Below are 17,088 nucleotides of genomic sequence, written 5' to 3' on the forward strand. Positions count from 1 at the left end.
AAGCCAAGCTGAGGTTGGATATAGAAACACAGAAGTCATCTGCTTGGACATAGTTCATTTCCACGCCTGGTTTCCTCTTGGGGGTATTCTTCTATAGCTGGATTCTACTTTAGTTCAAACTTATTTTTAATTAATATTAAATATTAATATCCAAGTCATAGGCATAGCTTCTTCTGAAGACTACCTTAATACCAAAGGACTATCTTTTATTTCTGTAATATCTAAATTTCCTTCATATCTCTTTTATTGAGGTCAGCATTATTAAAAATGTGCCTATAGTACTCTTTCTCACAATTTTTCTGGAACAATTTCATAATTATGCTGCAGTATCTGGGCATTGTGTCAAAATTCTAAAAAATAGGAAAAGAAAAAAGGAAGACATTTGGTGACAACTGAAGTGAAATTTATATGAAGAAGTCTAGGGTTGCTCATATCATGTTCTGAAACTGAGACTCCTCTACTTGGTTGTGATATTCTTGAAATCAACTAAGAGTTTCTAGAAGCTTAGAGTTGGAAAGAACCTTCTGAGATCATCTTGTCCAACAAACTCATACAGAAAAGGAAACTAAAGCCCAGAGAAATTAAATGAAATATCTAAAGAGACACAATTAGTGGTAGAGCCAAATTTGAAATCCAGGTTTTAAAATTTTTATTCCCTTGGTATTTTTTAACTTCCACTACATTTTTCTAAGATGCTCTTTTAGTAGGGTAAGCTTGTCTGCTAATATTGCCCTTTTGTCTCTTACGGGAATAAAGGTGAACACTCACTCCTTGATGTGATAGAGCGGATGTTTGTCATAATATGAGGAAAGAAGAAGATAGTGGATATGGTTTGGTAGATGTTTGAGATGACTTCCCATGTTTCCTTGTTCATTCATTTGCTCAACAAACACCTAATATATGCCAGGGATGGTATGTGAGATGAAATGTCATATCCAGGGAACAGTTATTCAGTCAGTTTGGTTGGAATATAGAGAATCTTAAAGAAAGTAATTATCAATAAATATAGAAAGGCAGGTTGGATGGATTGTGACAGGTCTTCAAGTCAAACAGAAGAGTTTGTATTTCATCCTAGATGTAAGGAGAAAACATTGGGTGTCAGACTAGGGCTGGATATATAGGCTTGGGAATCATCTACATAAAGATTCCCCAATTTCAGGTAGAATTGCCTCAATGAAATAAATCTGCTTGTCTAATTGGAGCCTCCATTTTATAGAGAAGAAAAGTGAAGGCCAAAAAGATGAGTGGACTTGCTCAAAGGCACACAACCAGGGAAAGATGTACTGGAGATTCAAAATCAGGAATTCTAATTCCAAATATAGCATTCTGGCCATTGTGTCATGTCGGCCAATGTCTAAAATATTTTCCTAACAAATTTTGCCAGCCAAGAATACCTTCTAAGCTGCTATTTTTGTGAAGTTATTTGCATTGAAAAGCTATGATAGAATAGATTCAAAGGTTAAGAGTTTGATAATACAATTTCTAGATTAGCTCTCATAGTCCTATAGAGAGAAGGCCCTAAGGCAGGAGTAGGGAACCTGCAGCCTCAAGGCCACATGTGGCCTTCTACTTCCTTGGGTGCAGCCTTTGGATTGGGTCCAAGTTTTACAGAACAAATCCTTTTATTAAGGGGATTTGTTCTGTGAAGTTTGGATTCAGTGAAAGGGCCACACTGGAGGACCTAGAGGGCTCATGTGGCCTTTAAGCTGCAGGTTCCCCACCCTTGCCTAGGGGGTATAGAGAAAAGTAAGCTATGTAAGCAGAGTTTTGCTCTGTTCCCTTGTGTCTTTCTTTTTCTTTTTTTTTTCTTTTTTTGTAATTTCACTAAGGTGAAATTCACTCCTACTGCCCAGTCCCTCGGAAGCTGTCCAATGGGTTATTACCCTTTTCCCTGTTTATTTTCTGTCTTACTCTCTATATTTCCCACTGCTTTCTCTTTAAATCATTTACCCTTCCTTACATCTTCTTCCCTAAGGTCCAATTTTCTGCTAATTGACAAGAAATGGTGATTAACCTGGTAATTCTTGATAAAATGTTTTACTTCTCTAAAGCATCTATTTAAGTCAGACAAACTGCAAACATTAGTAATAGAAGTTTTAGAGCCCAAACTCTGATCTTTTCTTTCAGTCTAATGAGCGTGGTCAAAGCTTGAAAGGATATAGTAAAGGTATATTTGAAGGAGGAAGAAAACTACACGGAATCAGCAAGATGACTTTGATCACTCATGGTGAACACCATTTGAGGAGCAAGAGGTAGATAGGCAAGATCAATTGAGGGAAGAAAGAGAGAGGTGAAGTGTAGCATGCTGGACTTGTAGTCAGATCGTTTCTTGTTTTTCAGTTATTTTTGGTCATGTCCTCACTCTTTATGACCCCATTTGGGATTTTCTTAACAAAGATATTGGAGTGATTTGCCATTTCCTTCTCCAGCTCATTTTTATAGATGGGAAAACTGAGGCAAACAAGATTAAGTGACTTGCCTAGGTTCACACAGCTAGTAAGTGTCTGAGACTGGATTTGAACCCAGGTCTTTCTGACTCCAGGCCCAGTGCTCTATCCATTGTACCAACTAGCTGTCTGACACATAGTAGGTTCTTAATAAATATTCATTGACTGATTGATTGATAATAATTGTGTGATTCGGGGCAGCTAGGTGGCCCTGGAGTCAAGAGGACCTGAGTTCAAATCCAGTCTCAGACATTTGATACTCTTACTAGCTGTGTGACCTTGGCCAAGTCACTTAACCCCAATTTCCCTGCCTATCCCCCTCAAAAAAACAAAAACCAAAAAAACCAAAAAAACTTGTGTGATTGTCAGGAGACTTTCCTATAATAGACTTCTCCAAAAAAGGTAAGCACAAAAGGTCACAAAAAGAGGAACTCATCTCTCTTACTCATACATGTGGGATAAACCACTTCCAGAGCCCAGAGTAAGTGATATTTCTATTCTGTATCATTTGCCAGTCTGTATCACAAATTTCACTACTTTCTATATCAGTGTGTATGTGTAGTTTGCGTCCACTTTTTTCACAATTGTTTTTTAAAACAAAGACTCTTTTCCCAAAATCTTCTTTCAGCATCCTTGATTGTGCTAGAGGAGGAAAAGAATTACGAGGGCACTGGGATAGGATACTATCAGGGAGAAAAACTTAGGCCTTAACAAAACAACAAAGGCTTTCAAGTGTATACAGTTAGTCACTAATTTTGAAGGGTTTTTGGAATAATATGCTTAAAAAGTAATAATTTATTCAACTTTAGACACATGGAGCTAATTTGTCATTTCTGATAGAAAAAGGCAGATGGCCATAGTAGATAGAGAACCAGCCTCTAAGCCAGGAAGTCATTCATCCACCTAGCATCTATTAAGCTCCTAAGATGTGCCTGACACTGTACCATAAATGCTAGGGATACAAAGAAAGACAAGGAATAATCTTTGCCCTCAATCCCACCTTTCACATATAGTGACTGTGTGACCCTCAGGAATCACTCAACCTCTCAGTTCTCTTGACTCGTGGTGTTAAACTGAAATAGAAATGGAGTCTTCATGGGACTCATTCCTCCATCTCTCCTGTATTTCTTTATTTTTTTCCTTTTCACCTTGTATTCCCCCTAGTTCTACCATGGACAACCAATGGCCTTCATAGTATTTGTAGGACTGTTGCCACTCACTGGAGCTATTTTGTAGAATACTTAGTTTCTCGATCTTGTGGTATGTGGTATGAAGTGGTTCTCTATTGTATTTTCCAAGGTCATTAATATTTCACAGCAATTTCATATTCTGTGGTTGGATTTCATGTTATTCAACTCAAGCATCACCTAATTGCTTGCTTCTCTCTGTTCCTCTGTTTTGAGGAAATTGTCACTAAGACATCAGACTCTTTCAAATAGTCTGTCAGTTGCATGACATAACACTTGTGGGTCCCAAAATCTACATCTTCTTACATGTCAGCTTGCACTACCCTGCTTCAATCTAATGCTCTCCTCAGCTTCCTTAAGGGGGGCAGAACACCCAGAATAAAAGGGAAAATAGTTCCACAATACTCATCAATGGTCAGGAGCCCAATGTTTAGTCCTTGAGATCCAAATATTAGTAAACCCTAGAGAAGCTGGAGTATGTTCAGAAGAGGATAAGTAGGATGGTGAGAGAAGTAGAGGATATTTCATATGATGATTAATGAGGAGTATTTAGACTGGAGAAGAGAAGACTTGGAGGAACTAAAAACTATCTTTCATATTTTTAAGAGCTGTCATGTACAGTAAGATTTAGATTTGTGCTGTTTGCCCTGTAAGGGCAGAATAAGAAGCAGTGAGTGGGGTTGTAAGGTGGCAAATATACATTTGGGGTAAGTAAATGTTTCCTAGCAATTAGAGCTATCCAAAAGTGGAATTGACCATCTCAAAAAGTAATAATTTCTTCCTTATAGAGTGTCTTGAATGAAAAAAAATAATGCCCACTTGTTGGGTATATTATTGAGGAAATATTTGGTTATATATGGGTTGGACATGTCAGCTTCTGTAGTCCCTTTCAATTAGAAAGTTTTGTAATTCAGTGTTTCTATAAACTCCTTTAGTCAGGAACTTGAAACATTATTTTGTCCTAACCCCCAATTTATGTGGAGTTCTGAGGCAGTGCCTTCAAAAATGCCACCCCAAACTTTTCTCCTGTGCTACAGTTCTGTCTACTTTGTGTTTCACAGTGGGATGTGAGAGTCAGATTATATGGAAGTATCCTTTTAGCACACACACACACACACACACACACACACACACATTCCTCTTAGGACACTGGTCATGGTCACTCTCAGTTCTACTTTGTCCCCTTCTTTTTCAGCCTCCTCTGACCTCTCATTTGGATTCCAGAATCCAAGGAAAAGCTGATGTACTTCTCTGTTTCCTGTGATGATATCTTATGTATGGAGGATGTGTGGAGACAGACCTATGTTAGGATACTCCTTTACAGAAACTGTGGATTTGGCAAAAACTACTGTCCACTCAATGAAAGATTCTGTGACAGCCAAAGGGAGGAGCATAATATAATAGTGACAGAGACAAAAGGCATTGGCAATGCTTTAGTGTAATCTGTTGGGTTGAAGGGAGAGAAGGGAAGGGAGGATAATTAAGAACTTCCTAGTCTTTCAGCGGAAGTAACTTTATTTGGAAGTATTTCCCAAAGCTATATCTTCCACTGAGCTGAGTTTAGGACATGGCAAACCAATCAGGAGTACAAGACAGCAGTAGAGGAGAGCAGCAGAGATGTTGGAATAGAAGCAGGGTATAACGGCAATAAGGAGGGCTGCCCAGCAAGAATACCCCTCCCTTTTTCTGAAAGATATGGAGAGCAATGTAGAAATGGCTCCATTGATGTGCAATTACAAGAATTTTTATAGACATTACAAGCTTCCTATATACAAATGACTGAAAACTACCGATGACAGAATTCAAGAGGAATTTTATCATTTCTATATATGGGCTCAGAGAGAAAACAATTTTGAATATGTTGTTTAATAGTTTGCCCTGAAAAGGCAACCTTCTAAGTTAAATTCCCCAAAACACTAAAGTCTTTAAAGGGTAAAAGAGCAAAATCTGGATTAAAATACCACCACTCCAACAAACAAACAATCTGAACGTTAGTCACCACCTTCAAGGTGAACAAAGTGAACAACTCAAAATATAATGTATGCAATTATCTCCGTATATATCTATCCCAACACAACTATATGTATACATACATGAACTAAAACATGTGAATAAATGTGGTGTAGTAGGTAGTGTAGATAAACATATTCAGGGAAACCAGGTTTAAGTTAGGTATGCATTTATACACATATATGTATATAAATGTATATTAAATATCTATACATACATGTAGGAAATATAACTTGAATTTAACTCTTCCTTACTACAAAGTCCTATACCATATCCACTATGACACATTGTTCTCTTTTACTTTGCTTCAGTTAAATAATTTAATGTGATTACAAACAAGGGCTTGGCCATCCCTATGATTCTATTAAGTTTTTAGATCTATATCTATCTATCATTTATCTGTCTATCTTACATTATGCTACAGTTATAGACATTAACTTTATAATCACAAGATGTTAATCTTTAACAATCATATATTTAATTTGACTAATGCAAATAAGCAATCATGTGAAGAAACTTTATTCTGAAAATGATGAATATACTTTTTAAAGTCTATACCAATCTATCATTTAGTATATAAGTTGTAGGGAATTCCCTGGGGTACATGAGTACCTTATGATTTTTAATAATAATGATAATAATAATAATGAATAGTGGTAGTAGTAATATTAGTAGTAGTAGTAGTAGCAGCAGCATAGTTAGAGGTTTAGGAAGTGGCTTATGTATATTATCTCATTTGATTATCATAATAATCCAGTGGGGTAGTTGCTATTATTAGCCCCATTTTATAGATAAGGAAATTGAGGCCTAAAGACATTAAGTGCCTTTTCTGGGATCTTATGGGTAGTATCTAATAAAGGATTTGTACCCAGGTTTTCCTAACTCCAACTCCACAGCTTTATTCATTTTGGCAGGTGGCCAAAAAGGACTACATATCTATTGTATGAGAAGGCACAATCGAATCTTGATCTTTCTTACTGTTAGTCCAGCATACTATCTATATGCCAAGACACCTTTATGTATTTTGTTGTACTTTAATGACAAAATAAAATAGATCTGAGTTCTAATTCTGACTTTGCCTCTAAGTGGCTATGTGACCTTTAGCACAGAATTCAACCCTTATGGGAAATAGTTTCCTAATCTGTTAAGCAATAAGTAAATAACTTCTGTGACTGGAAAGGGAGAGAGGCTAGTCATGTAGTAAGAATGAAAGATTACAGACAGCCAAGTATAGCATTAGTAACCACAAAATATGAAGTCTTAAGATTCAGAGAATCCTAAAGTGACTCAAACAGATTCTGAATGAATAGTGAAGAGAATATCTAGACCAGTATAACCAAAATAGTAAAACATTAATATTTTCTTAGTCCTATGTGATAAACTGTCTATACACTACAAAATAACCAAAATCTATCTCATTATCTTTGCCCCCAAACCCATACCTCTTCCAAACTTGCCTGTTACTATCAAGAGTATTACCATTCTTCCAGTTAAAATTTTCAAATATGTCATTCTTGATTCTTATTCATTTACTCTAAATATATAGTCCTTTACCAAATCTTATCACTTCTATCTCCACAATACTCCTGTATAAGCGCACCCCCCCCACCCCACTCACAAATCCATCGCCTTAATGTATGTCCTTTCTCTTGGACTACTGTAATAGTTTCTTCTTTTGTCACCTACCTCAAGCTCTTCAACACTAATCTAGCTTTTGTACAAGTACCAGAATAATATTCCTCAAGTTTGATCTACAGATTACACACACACACACACACACACACACACACACACACGCAAATAAAGATATATGTTTATATATAAACATATATGTGTGTGTATGTATATGTATGTATATATATGTATATGTATGTATTTGTGTGTATGTGTATATGTGTGTGTGTATATACCTGTGCCTTTACTACCTTTTTAATCTTTATGAACATCACTATCCTTCAAACACTGTAATTTAGCCATACTGGCCTACTGTTCTACTGTATAGATGATGATCTATTCCCTTACATTCTCTCTTCTGTATGCCTGGAATGCAGTCCTTTTTTACCCTTTGCCTCTTGGAATATCTGGTTCCCTGCAAGATTCAGATCATTTCTCACTTTCTACATAAAGACTTTCTTGATCCCTTCACCCCACAGCAGCTAGTATATTGTCTCCCCAAACTACTATGAAGGAAACAAGCTTTTTTTTTTTCAAAATGCTTTCTATGTGCCAGGAATTGTGATAAGCACTTTACAAACACTACCTCAGGGTCTTGTGAGCAACAAGATGGCAGACTAGAAATTTTCTCCAATCCACACGACCTCTCAAACTTCTCCAAAATAGAAATTATGCACCAAATATAAAACAACTTCAGCTGTTTCCATAATCTAGGACACCTAGAATCCAAAAGAAGACTAAAAATCCACTCAACCCAGCCTGTTGACCCTGAGCTTACTTAGCACCCCTTTTCCACCTCCCACACTACCAGTTGCTACGCTGCACTAGCAGACCCAAGGACATAACACAGGGTTACATGAACACCTGTCCTTTCACTATTCCTCATTTTTCTCCCCTACTTTAAAGTGCCATAGAGATTCTGGCTTCAGGCTGTGGAATTTCACTCAGTCTTCAACAATCAGCTTGACTACCACCCTTCAGGGGCAAAAGATTGCTGAGACTGAAGCCTGGAAGCACCAATACTGCAAAGCTCTGAATTGCCTATAACTCTGACCTGCCAATGCCAGGGAAAGCAGGCTCTAGACTTACCCTGGATGAGCCCTGGGGAATTTGAAGTTTAAAACGTCTATTTCTGAAGTGTCAGAGTAGGAACCCGTGGAGTGGCACCTGGAGAAATGGGAAAGCATAGCCACAGAGAGATTTCCAAGCAAATGTAGGGGGAAAAAGTCAACAAGAGAGTGTATAGACCAGTGGTGGGCTGCATAATAAGGGACATGGTGGGGGAGGGTGCCTACCATGGGGTAATGTCCTCAATACCCAAAATAATTGGCATTATGTTGGAAACGAGGCACGATGGGAAAGGATTATTCATGGGGTAAGTCCTATAAGGCAGTGGCAGAAAATGCCTACAGGGGAGACCCTAGAATATATACCTTGATAGCTTTGAATGTATGTATTGTATGAAAAATATAGTGAAAAGAGAGAGACCAGATGATTACGGGGGTCATGAACCAGAACCAGGATATGAGGGTCTGGAATAAATAGAAAGAGAAGATGTATATGAAGAAAGTGAGAGAAATCCTTTTTAGAAAGACATGCAGGAGAGGATTCCGGGAAGATGGCGGAGTAGATCAGAAAATTCCAAGCTTTCAAGATTTTCCCACACAAAAGAGTTAAAATAGCACCTTAGGGCAAACAAAGTATGGGTGGAGACAAAGAAAAATAGGGGCACAACTGGGATCTTCCCCTAACAGTTTGAGAAGATCTGAAGAAAAACCTCAGGACCAGATTTGGTCCCTGCAAGGAATAAACACCTCCAGGCCATTTCAACAAGTGACAAGCCACTTAAATAATGAGCAGCAAACCCCAGGGGTAGTTGGTCTGAGAGGCTGCCTTTGCCCCAGCCACTGGAAATTTCACCCCGTATAGTAAGGCAAGTTGTGCATTTGAGCCCAGGAAGATTGCAGGAACCTGTGTTGACGAGGAACACCAGACCCAGCTGTGCTCTGAAGAGCAATGGGGGTGAGAAGAAACCATTGCACACACCTGATGAGTGCATAAGCAGTGGGGCAGAAAGCCCCTGGCTTTGGGCACTTACTGGAGGTTGGAAGTTTGGCTTTGGTTCCAGGCTAGAGGAGACAACTGAAGATTCAGGGCAAGAGGCACCATTTCCCATACCCCTGGGCTAGAGGTATTACAAAAATCAGGTCATTACCACACACACAAAAAAAAATGCACAGGCAAAGGAGAAAGAATCCAATCATAGAGACCTATTATGGGAATAGAGATGACTGGGGTTCATCTTAAGAGGAGGATATTGAAGTAAAGAAAACTGCAAAGAGCAATGTCACTTGCTGTTTTAACAACCCAGCTAGCAGCTTCTGTGGGGGCGTAAGATCCCTCCCCCACAGCCGGCACCCAGGTGGCTGCTGGGACCCAGGAAGCTGCCAGGAAAGCACAGGTTCTTTTTATCTGCTTAAACAAGGAAAGCACGGTGAAGGGGTTGACCAGCTTACTTTAATCCAGCATTCACTTAGCATACAGACAACATTCATTTAGTTCAGGGGAAAACCCCAGCATTCAGTTAGCATTCAGTTAGTTCAGGGGAGCATACAGACAAGCATCAAGAGACAGACCAAATACAGATTCATTGACTTACTTCAGGGGAAAAAACCAGCACCCTGAGGTTCAAAGCATTCATTTAGTTCGGGGGAAAAAACAAACCAGCACCCCAAACCTCAAAACCAAAATACAAGCGAATTACAAATATCAACAGACAGACCCAACACAATTCATAGTTACCAACATCTGGGTGATGGACCTGCTGCTCCTCTTCCAGGGCAAGAATCCCAGAGACCCATGCCTGGGAGCAGAGAACTTCCTGTGTGATGATTCATGGGGCTGGCTGAGGGGAGGTGTTGACTCCAGAGCCACGCCCTATTAGGTGTTCCATGGACGTGAACCTCCCAAAGTCCTAGGGGAAGGGGCCAACTCAAGAACCAATCGGCCTTGGTTATTCAGGCAGTGCTTGATGATGTCAAAAACTCTATAAGAGGGGAGAGGACAGCTTGAAGATCCTCTTTCCGGTTGGCGCGGCAGTGGTGGTGAGTGTGACTCTGGGCTAGCCCAAGCTCTCAGGCTGAACTTAGATGTTGGTAACTATGAATTGTATTGGGTCTGTCTGTTGATATTTGTAATTTATTTGTATTTTGTTCTGAAGTTCGGGGTGCTGGTGGTTTTTCCCCCGAACTAAATGAATGACCTAAAGTTCAGGATGCTGGCTGTTTTTTCCCCTGAACTAACTGAATGTAGTCTGTATTTGGTCTGTCTGTTGATACTTGTCTGTATGCTCCCCTGAACTAACTGAATGCTGGATTAAAGAAAGCTGGTCAACCCCTTCATCGTGCTTTCCTTGTTTAAGCAGATAAAAAGAACCTGTGCTTTCCCAGAGTGCCGGCAGCCTCTTGGGTGCTGGCTGTGGGTGGATTGTATGCCCCCACAGAAGCTGCTAGCCAGATTGTTAAAACACTTTGTTAAAAAGAATCCCCAACTTAATAGAAGGTTTGACATACAAGAACCAAGAGAAACATAAGGGACATACCAAAGACTGACTATAAGGGATTCATAAGAACAGACTGCTTACCTTTTATATAACATAAAATGTAAACTGTATGTGTAACATTCTTATTAATAATTGTCGAGCTCATAAGAAAGAGGGGGATAAACCTGACTATGATATGAATTTAAAAAGTAAAACCATTTAGAAACAGCTAAAAACAGTAACTATTGTATACAAAAGAGGTGCAAGAAGAAAGGATACAAAGGATTTAGATGGTGGAGGAGGGCTGGTAGTTCTGGTAACCTACTTTCATTGGGAATGGGTTTAAGAGGGAACAATACATATATATTTAGAAGAGTATAAAAGTCTTCTAAATTTAGAAGAAATAAAATGGTAGGGGTATAGTGAGGGGGGAAAGGACAAGGGAGGGATTAGAACAAGGGAGGGATTTTTATAGGGGAGAATGAGGTAATAGGTAAAGGGAGTTCGGATCAATGAGAATGGGAGGATAGGGAAGGGATCCTTGTAGAGGGGAAGGCAAGTATTAGGAGGGCAGGGTAGTTGGTGGAGGATGGGAATGGGAGGATAGGGAAGGGATCCTTAGAGGGGGAAGGCAAGTAATAGGAGGGTAGGGTGGTTGGTGGAGGAGGGGGTGTAGGCAAGTAATAGGAAGGTGATGTAGCAGGTAGAAGTAGAGGAGGCAGGAGGGATAGGAAACAAAAGATATGTACAAATATAAAAAACAAACAAAGAGCAAGAGTAGAGTATGTTTGGGAAAGTATATGTCTATATACATATGTATATATGAATGTGTATGTATATATCCGTAGGTGTATGTATACATCAAGAAACATATCTAAATTATATTGTAGCCTTCTGGGGGGAGGGGAGAGGGAAAAAAGAACAAAGTTGAAAAGTGCACATCAGAGAACAAAAGAAAACACGAGGAAGCAATGATGGACAATTCTCAACACAAGGTGTATTATTTATCATACAGGCTTTCTTGAAATGAAAATTTATTGTTACATATTTTGAATCCTCTCCTATGTTCTGCTATGCACATGACATGCTTTTTTTTTTCTTCCTTTATATTTAAGTTTCAATATTTAAGTTTATGATATATTTTTGTCTCTTTTTTATTTTGTATTTCTGTTCTGGTAAAATAAAATAAAGAACTGTCAAAAAAGACATGCAAAAAATGAAATGTATGTGCATACTAATAGCCATTCCCCAACAGATAAATGATCAGAGGATATGAAGTTCTCAGAAGAACTACAAAGTATTCACAAACATATGAAAAAGGTTTTCCAAATAACTAATAACAAGAGAAATGCAAGTCAAACCAACCCTAAGGTTTCACCTCATACCTTACAAGTTGGCAAAAGTGCTGAACAATGTCGAGTCAATGATGGAGGGATTTTGGAATGATAGACACATTTAGACATTGTCAGTGGATTTATCAAATGGTTCAACCATTTCGAAGAGGAATTTAAAATTATGAAAATTAAGTGAGTAAAATGTCCATACCCTTTGAACCAGAGATTCCATTAGGAAATAATTGAGAAGAAAAACATTTTCATATACTCTAAAATATTTATAGTAACATTTTTTTTCCATAATTAACAATTGGAAACAGATGTCCATGGATTGGATAATGGCTAAATAAATTGTGGCCCATGAATGCAATGGAATATCATTGTGGTATAAGAAATGATGTCTGTGATGAATACATAGCAGCATGGAAAGATCTATATGAATGAATGCAGAGCCATGAAAATAATATATACAGTAACTATAGTGTAAATGGAAAGAACAGTGACACACTAAAATAATTTTTAAAAATTATATAGATCAAATGAAGAGATATGAGAAAATACCCCTAACCTACCCATTTGTGGAAGGTATTACACATTGCATGTCTTTTGGGACTTTTTCAATTTATGGATCAGTTAGTTGGACTGGCATTTTTTTTCCTCTCTAAAAAATACTATTTGCCATATGGGATTGCTCTCGGGGAGGGGGAAGGGGAAGGGCATGTGGGATAGTATGGTGATGAAAGAAAAAGAAAATATTTTTAAAATCTAATTTAAAAAAAAAAACACTTGATCCTCAAAACAATTCTGGAAATAGGTGCTATTATTTTCTCCATTCTACAGCTGAGGAAACTAAGAAAGAGGTACCGTTTTTCCCCATGTATAAGATGCACCCTTTTACGAAACATTTGGGGTGTAAAAATTGGGTGTGTCTTATACAGTGGTTGTAGATGTTTTTACTTGCATTTCCCACTTTTTTGCTCTTGTTTTTGTGGTCATTGTTGTAGATTTTTTTTACTTGCATTTCCCCCTTTTTCACGCTTGTTGTCTTTGCACTCATTGTTTCGCGTTTGTTACCAGTATATTAGGTTATGTTTTGCCATATTCTGCCCAGAAATGGCTCAGAAAAGATTTTCATACAGTGCTGAATTCAAGTTAAAAGTGATCCAGTTCGCAAAAGTGAATGGAAATTGTGCTGCTGAAAGTAAGCTTGGTCCTCCTTCAACTGAGAAAACAATCTGAGACTGGCTACGGGAAGAAGAAACCCTACTGAAAATGCCACAGCAGAAGAAGGCCATGAGAAGCGAGTCAGCAAAATGGCCTGATTTAGAGATGGAATTGAAGATATGGATTGAAGAGCGAAGGGTAATTCGAATTCCTGTGTCCACAAAGATGGTTCAGCATGAAGCAAGGAGAATTGCTGATGAAAAAGAAGTTACTGATTTCAAAGGAGGACACAATTGTAGGTTCATGAAATGGAATGGACTAAGCATGTGTACATGCACCAGACTTGCCCAAAACATGCCTGAAAACTATGAGCAGATGAATAAAACTTGAGTTCAATAACTTTATGTAATACATTTTTTTTTCAAATTTTGGGCCCCAAAATTAAGGTGTGTCTTATACATGGGGAAATACAGTAAGTTTTTTTACCTAGCATCATATAGCTAATGAATGCATAAGGTCAGATTTTAATTCAGGTCTTTTTGACAACAGGCCAAGTGCTCTATCCATTGTACCACCTAATTGCCCCTATATATAATTTTTTCTGTTTCTATCTGTTTCTCTTTCTCTGTCTGTCTCACTTCCTCCCTCTGTGTAACACATATATTTATATATTCACACATATGTAAATATACATATATAGATAATATAGTTTTGTAGTTATATATACATACATGGTTATATATAATGTTATCTATATGTTGTGTTAGGTATATTCTACATATATACAAATATATACATATACTTATATTTATATACATAATTAATATGCTTATATATTTACACGTCAGCTGTCCCTGTAGGATTTAAACTCCTTGAGTTCAGGGACTGGCTCACTTTTGCATTTGTATTCCCCAGTGTTTATCCCAGGATATGGAATGTAATAAGTGCTTAATAAACATGTGTTGATAGGTTACTTCATATATCACTTTAAAGTGTACACAATGCTTTTGTCACAACAACTTGGTGAAGAAAAAGGTGCATATATTATTATCCCTTTATTACAACTGCAAGGATGGATACTTTGGAAAGCTAAGTGTCATCCTCATGTCACATATGTAACTAGCAAGCATTGGGATTAGAAGATAAATATTTTGTATGGCTCCAAGCCTAGAACTTGAAACTTCAAGCTTTGACATTCTAGTAGTTTCTGATCTATATACAGATGTTTCTTACAATGTATTTTAGTGAAAAGAGGTTTCTAGTTTAATTACTTAATGGGAAAGCAAGTTAAAGATTTACTCTTTTAATTAAACAATTGATGTCATAGCATACCTAATAAGGTACTAATATTCAAAGTCAGGCTTAGTACAGGTTTTTGAGATAGAAAACACTAGGTTCATTTTCTCACCTGGTTAATTTGATATCTTGCTTTATCTTTAATATTTTGGTCTTTATTATATGCAACATAATAGAGTGATATATTTTTTAAAAAAACACAGTAGTACCGAGAGAGAGGCAAATGTTTACCTATTATAAGACAGGACATAACATGTCTCTTGCTTCCATTTATATCAACAAGATGAACTCTGTTAACATTCAACAAGTCTTATCTAATACATCTGAAAAGATAATCTTTTATTCTATTTTTATAACTTTCTTCAATTATTTTGAATTTTTATTGTAAATTTGGCTGTGATATGACTATGCAATGAAATAAACATTTATTTCATTGCTGGATTTGAAGGATTCCTAGAAATATTATAAAAACAGTATTTTGGAGTTCAAAAACCTCTATGATTTTCAAAAGGTGTCCCGATCTTTGCATTTTTCTATGGCATAAACACAGTGTATTTCTACTAGAAATATGACTATCTGGCTTGTCTACTTCCTTCCTTGGCTCCCCCTTTAGTCTCTCAGGAAGGAGGGCTTAGGTTCCTATCGTACTCTATTATCCAAAGTCATTTTGTGACTAATTTCCAGAGTACTGAGTCATATTGAGTCTGTTGCTTATCATTTCTCTGTTTTCTTTTTCCCACACTGTACTGGTTCTCTGACCTTTATTCTGTGTTTTTTTTTATCTCCCTCCTAAATTTTTAAATAGAATGAGCTCTCCTCAAAAACAGAAAATTGTTGGGTTCCAGGGGTTGTGAGGTTTGGCTTTTAAAAGTTTTAAAATTGTTTTTGCTATTACAATATATTATATACTACATGAATCTATGCTGGGCTATGCTTAGCCCCAAAGATGCAGAGTGCTTTCATACTGTGTCACATCAAACCAAAAGACTGATGTAAATCATATCTGTTCTCTTAAAAACATATCCAGGTCTGTGATTTCATCATCCTGAGGGCCTCTCAGGGTGAGTAAACACTCAAAGGATGTAGATCTGCAGTTTGTCTATATTTACAGTTTAAGGAGTTGCCTGGGACACTGATTAAGTGATGTGTCCACTGTCACACAACTAATATCTGTTAAAGGAAGGACTTGAACCCAGATCTTCAGAACTGAGTGAATATTCATTTTGACTATGCCACTTTGCTCCCTTTTGGTCTGCTTTAAGACTAGAACCTTAAGGACTGGACCATCCTTATCATTGGTTAATTGTCATGATGGAGATGTCTTGGTTTCTGAAAAAGTTAACAGGTATCCCTTGAGATTTTAGTTCATACTTTTCATTTTAGACATTATGCTTAATTTTGAAATGACACTAAATTCATTTCAACAAGCTGAAAAGGATTCCCAAAGGCACTTTCATCCACCTTAAAGACTCCATAAACTAAAAAAGAATATAATTTTTCCTTCCAAAGTACTGAATGTCAATATTTAAGGAAAATGCTATTCTTCATGAAAACAATTATTCAACATCGAAAAAATTAATAGATCACAATTCCTGAACTTTTTTCATTGCTAAACATTATTTTTGAACATTTTAACAGGCGACCATTTCCTCATGGTTATATGAACATAAACAATCCAGAGTAAAGGCACATTCTCAACTTCTTTAAAACTGGAAGCCCAAATTTTCAGGTGCTAAGAGCTAGATTTTACATTTGAATGTCTGTTTATTTTGAGCAGAGGAGGGATCAGTTTTCATCCCTGGGAATACACGTCGTCTTCCTCTCCCTATCTCTGTCTCTCAGCCTCTCTCCCCACCCCCTGCCTTGAAAAACAAAACAAAACGACCACTGAATTTCTGATAAAAAGGAAAGAATATTACCAAGTACTCACCAGCAAAATTCCTGTAGAAAGTTCTTGGAAAGTTTTCTTTCAAAACGGAGTTGAAGTTAGCTTAACCCTCCAGGCACAAAAGTGAAGATTTATCTCCTACTTTTTTTTCTTTCTTTTTCACCAGATCAGGGAGCTAGAGGACTAGAAAATCATGAAAGAAATGCAATTTGATCTTGGGAGCTGGGTGAAAGGGAGAGGTAAGAACTTGAAGATTATACAGCCAGAGGTTGCTTCCGTCTATTGGAGCAAAGAGGGGTTGCTCAGTTTGTTTCAAAGTGATCACCAACAGTGGGGAATAGCAGAGCTTCCTGTTTAGCTCATTCTAACCCAGCCTGCATTTTAGGCTAATTTGTTTTGCCAAACTCTCAAAAGACTCCTTTCTGGTATGGAGGAAACAAGACAGGAAAGCAGCTTCTATTCAGATTTCATTCTGTACCATTTTAAAATGGGGGCTTCTTAACATTCTGGTGGGGTTTTTTTTCCGTGTATGCAATAACCTGCCATG

The 17,088-nt window shown here is 37.5% G+C and overlaps 1 protein-coding gene across 3 annotated transcripts in view; it reads right to left on the minus strand.

Moving 5' to 3' along the window:
* The window catches only part of TFPI (tissue factor pathway inhibitor), a 124,505-nt gene extending 107,624 nt beyond the window's left edge, over positions 1-16,881 (minus strand). For 2 of the 3 annotated variants that reach the window (XM_036745410.1, XM_036745411.1), the window contains exon 1: positions 16,584-16,881. The gene's annotated coding sequence lies outside the window, so the exon portion shown is untranslated. Of the gene's footprint in view, positions 1-8,407; positions 8,486-16,583 lie in introns of all 3 variants that reach the window. The other variant, XM_036745408.1, reaches the window with a different exon arrangement.
* Between the last annotated feature and the right edge of the window lie 207 nt (positions 16,882-17,088).

The sequence above is a fragment of the Trichosurus vulpecula genome, chromosome 2, assembly GCF_011100635.1.
Source record: "Trichosurus vulpecula isolate mTriVul1 chromosome 2, mTriVul1.pri, whole genome shotgun sequence".
Lineage (NCBI taxonomy): Eukaryota > Metazoa > Chordata > Mammalia > Diprotodontia > Phalangeridae > Trichosurus > Trichosurus vulpecula.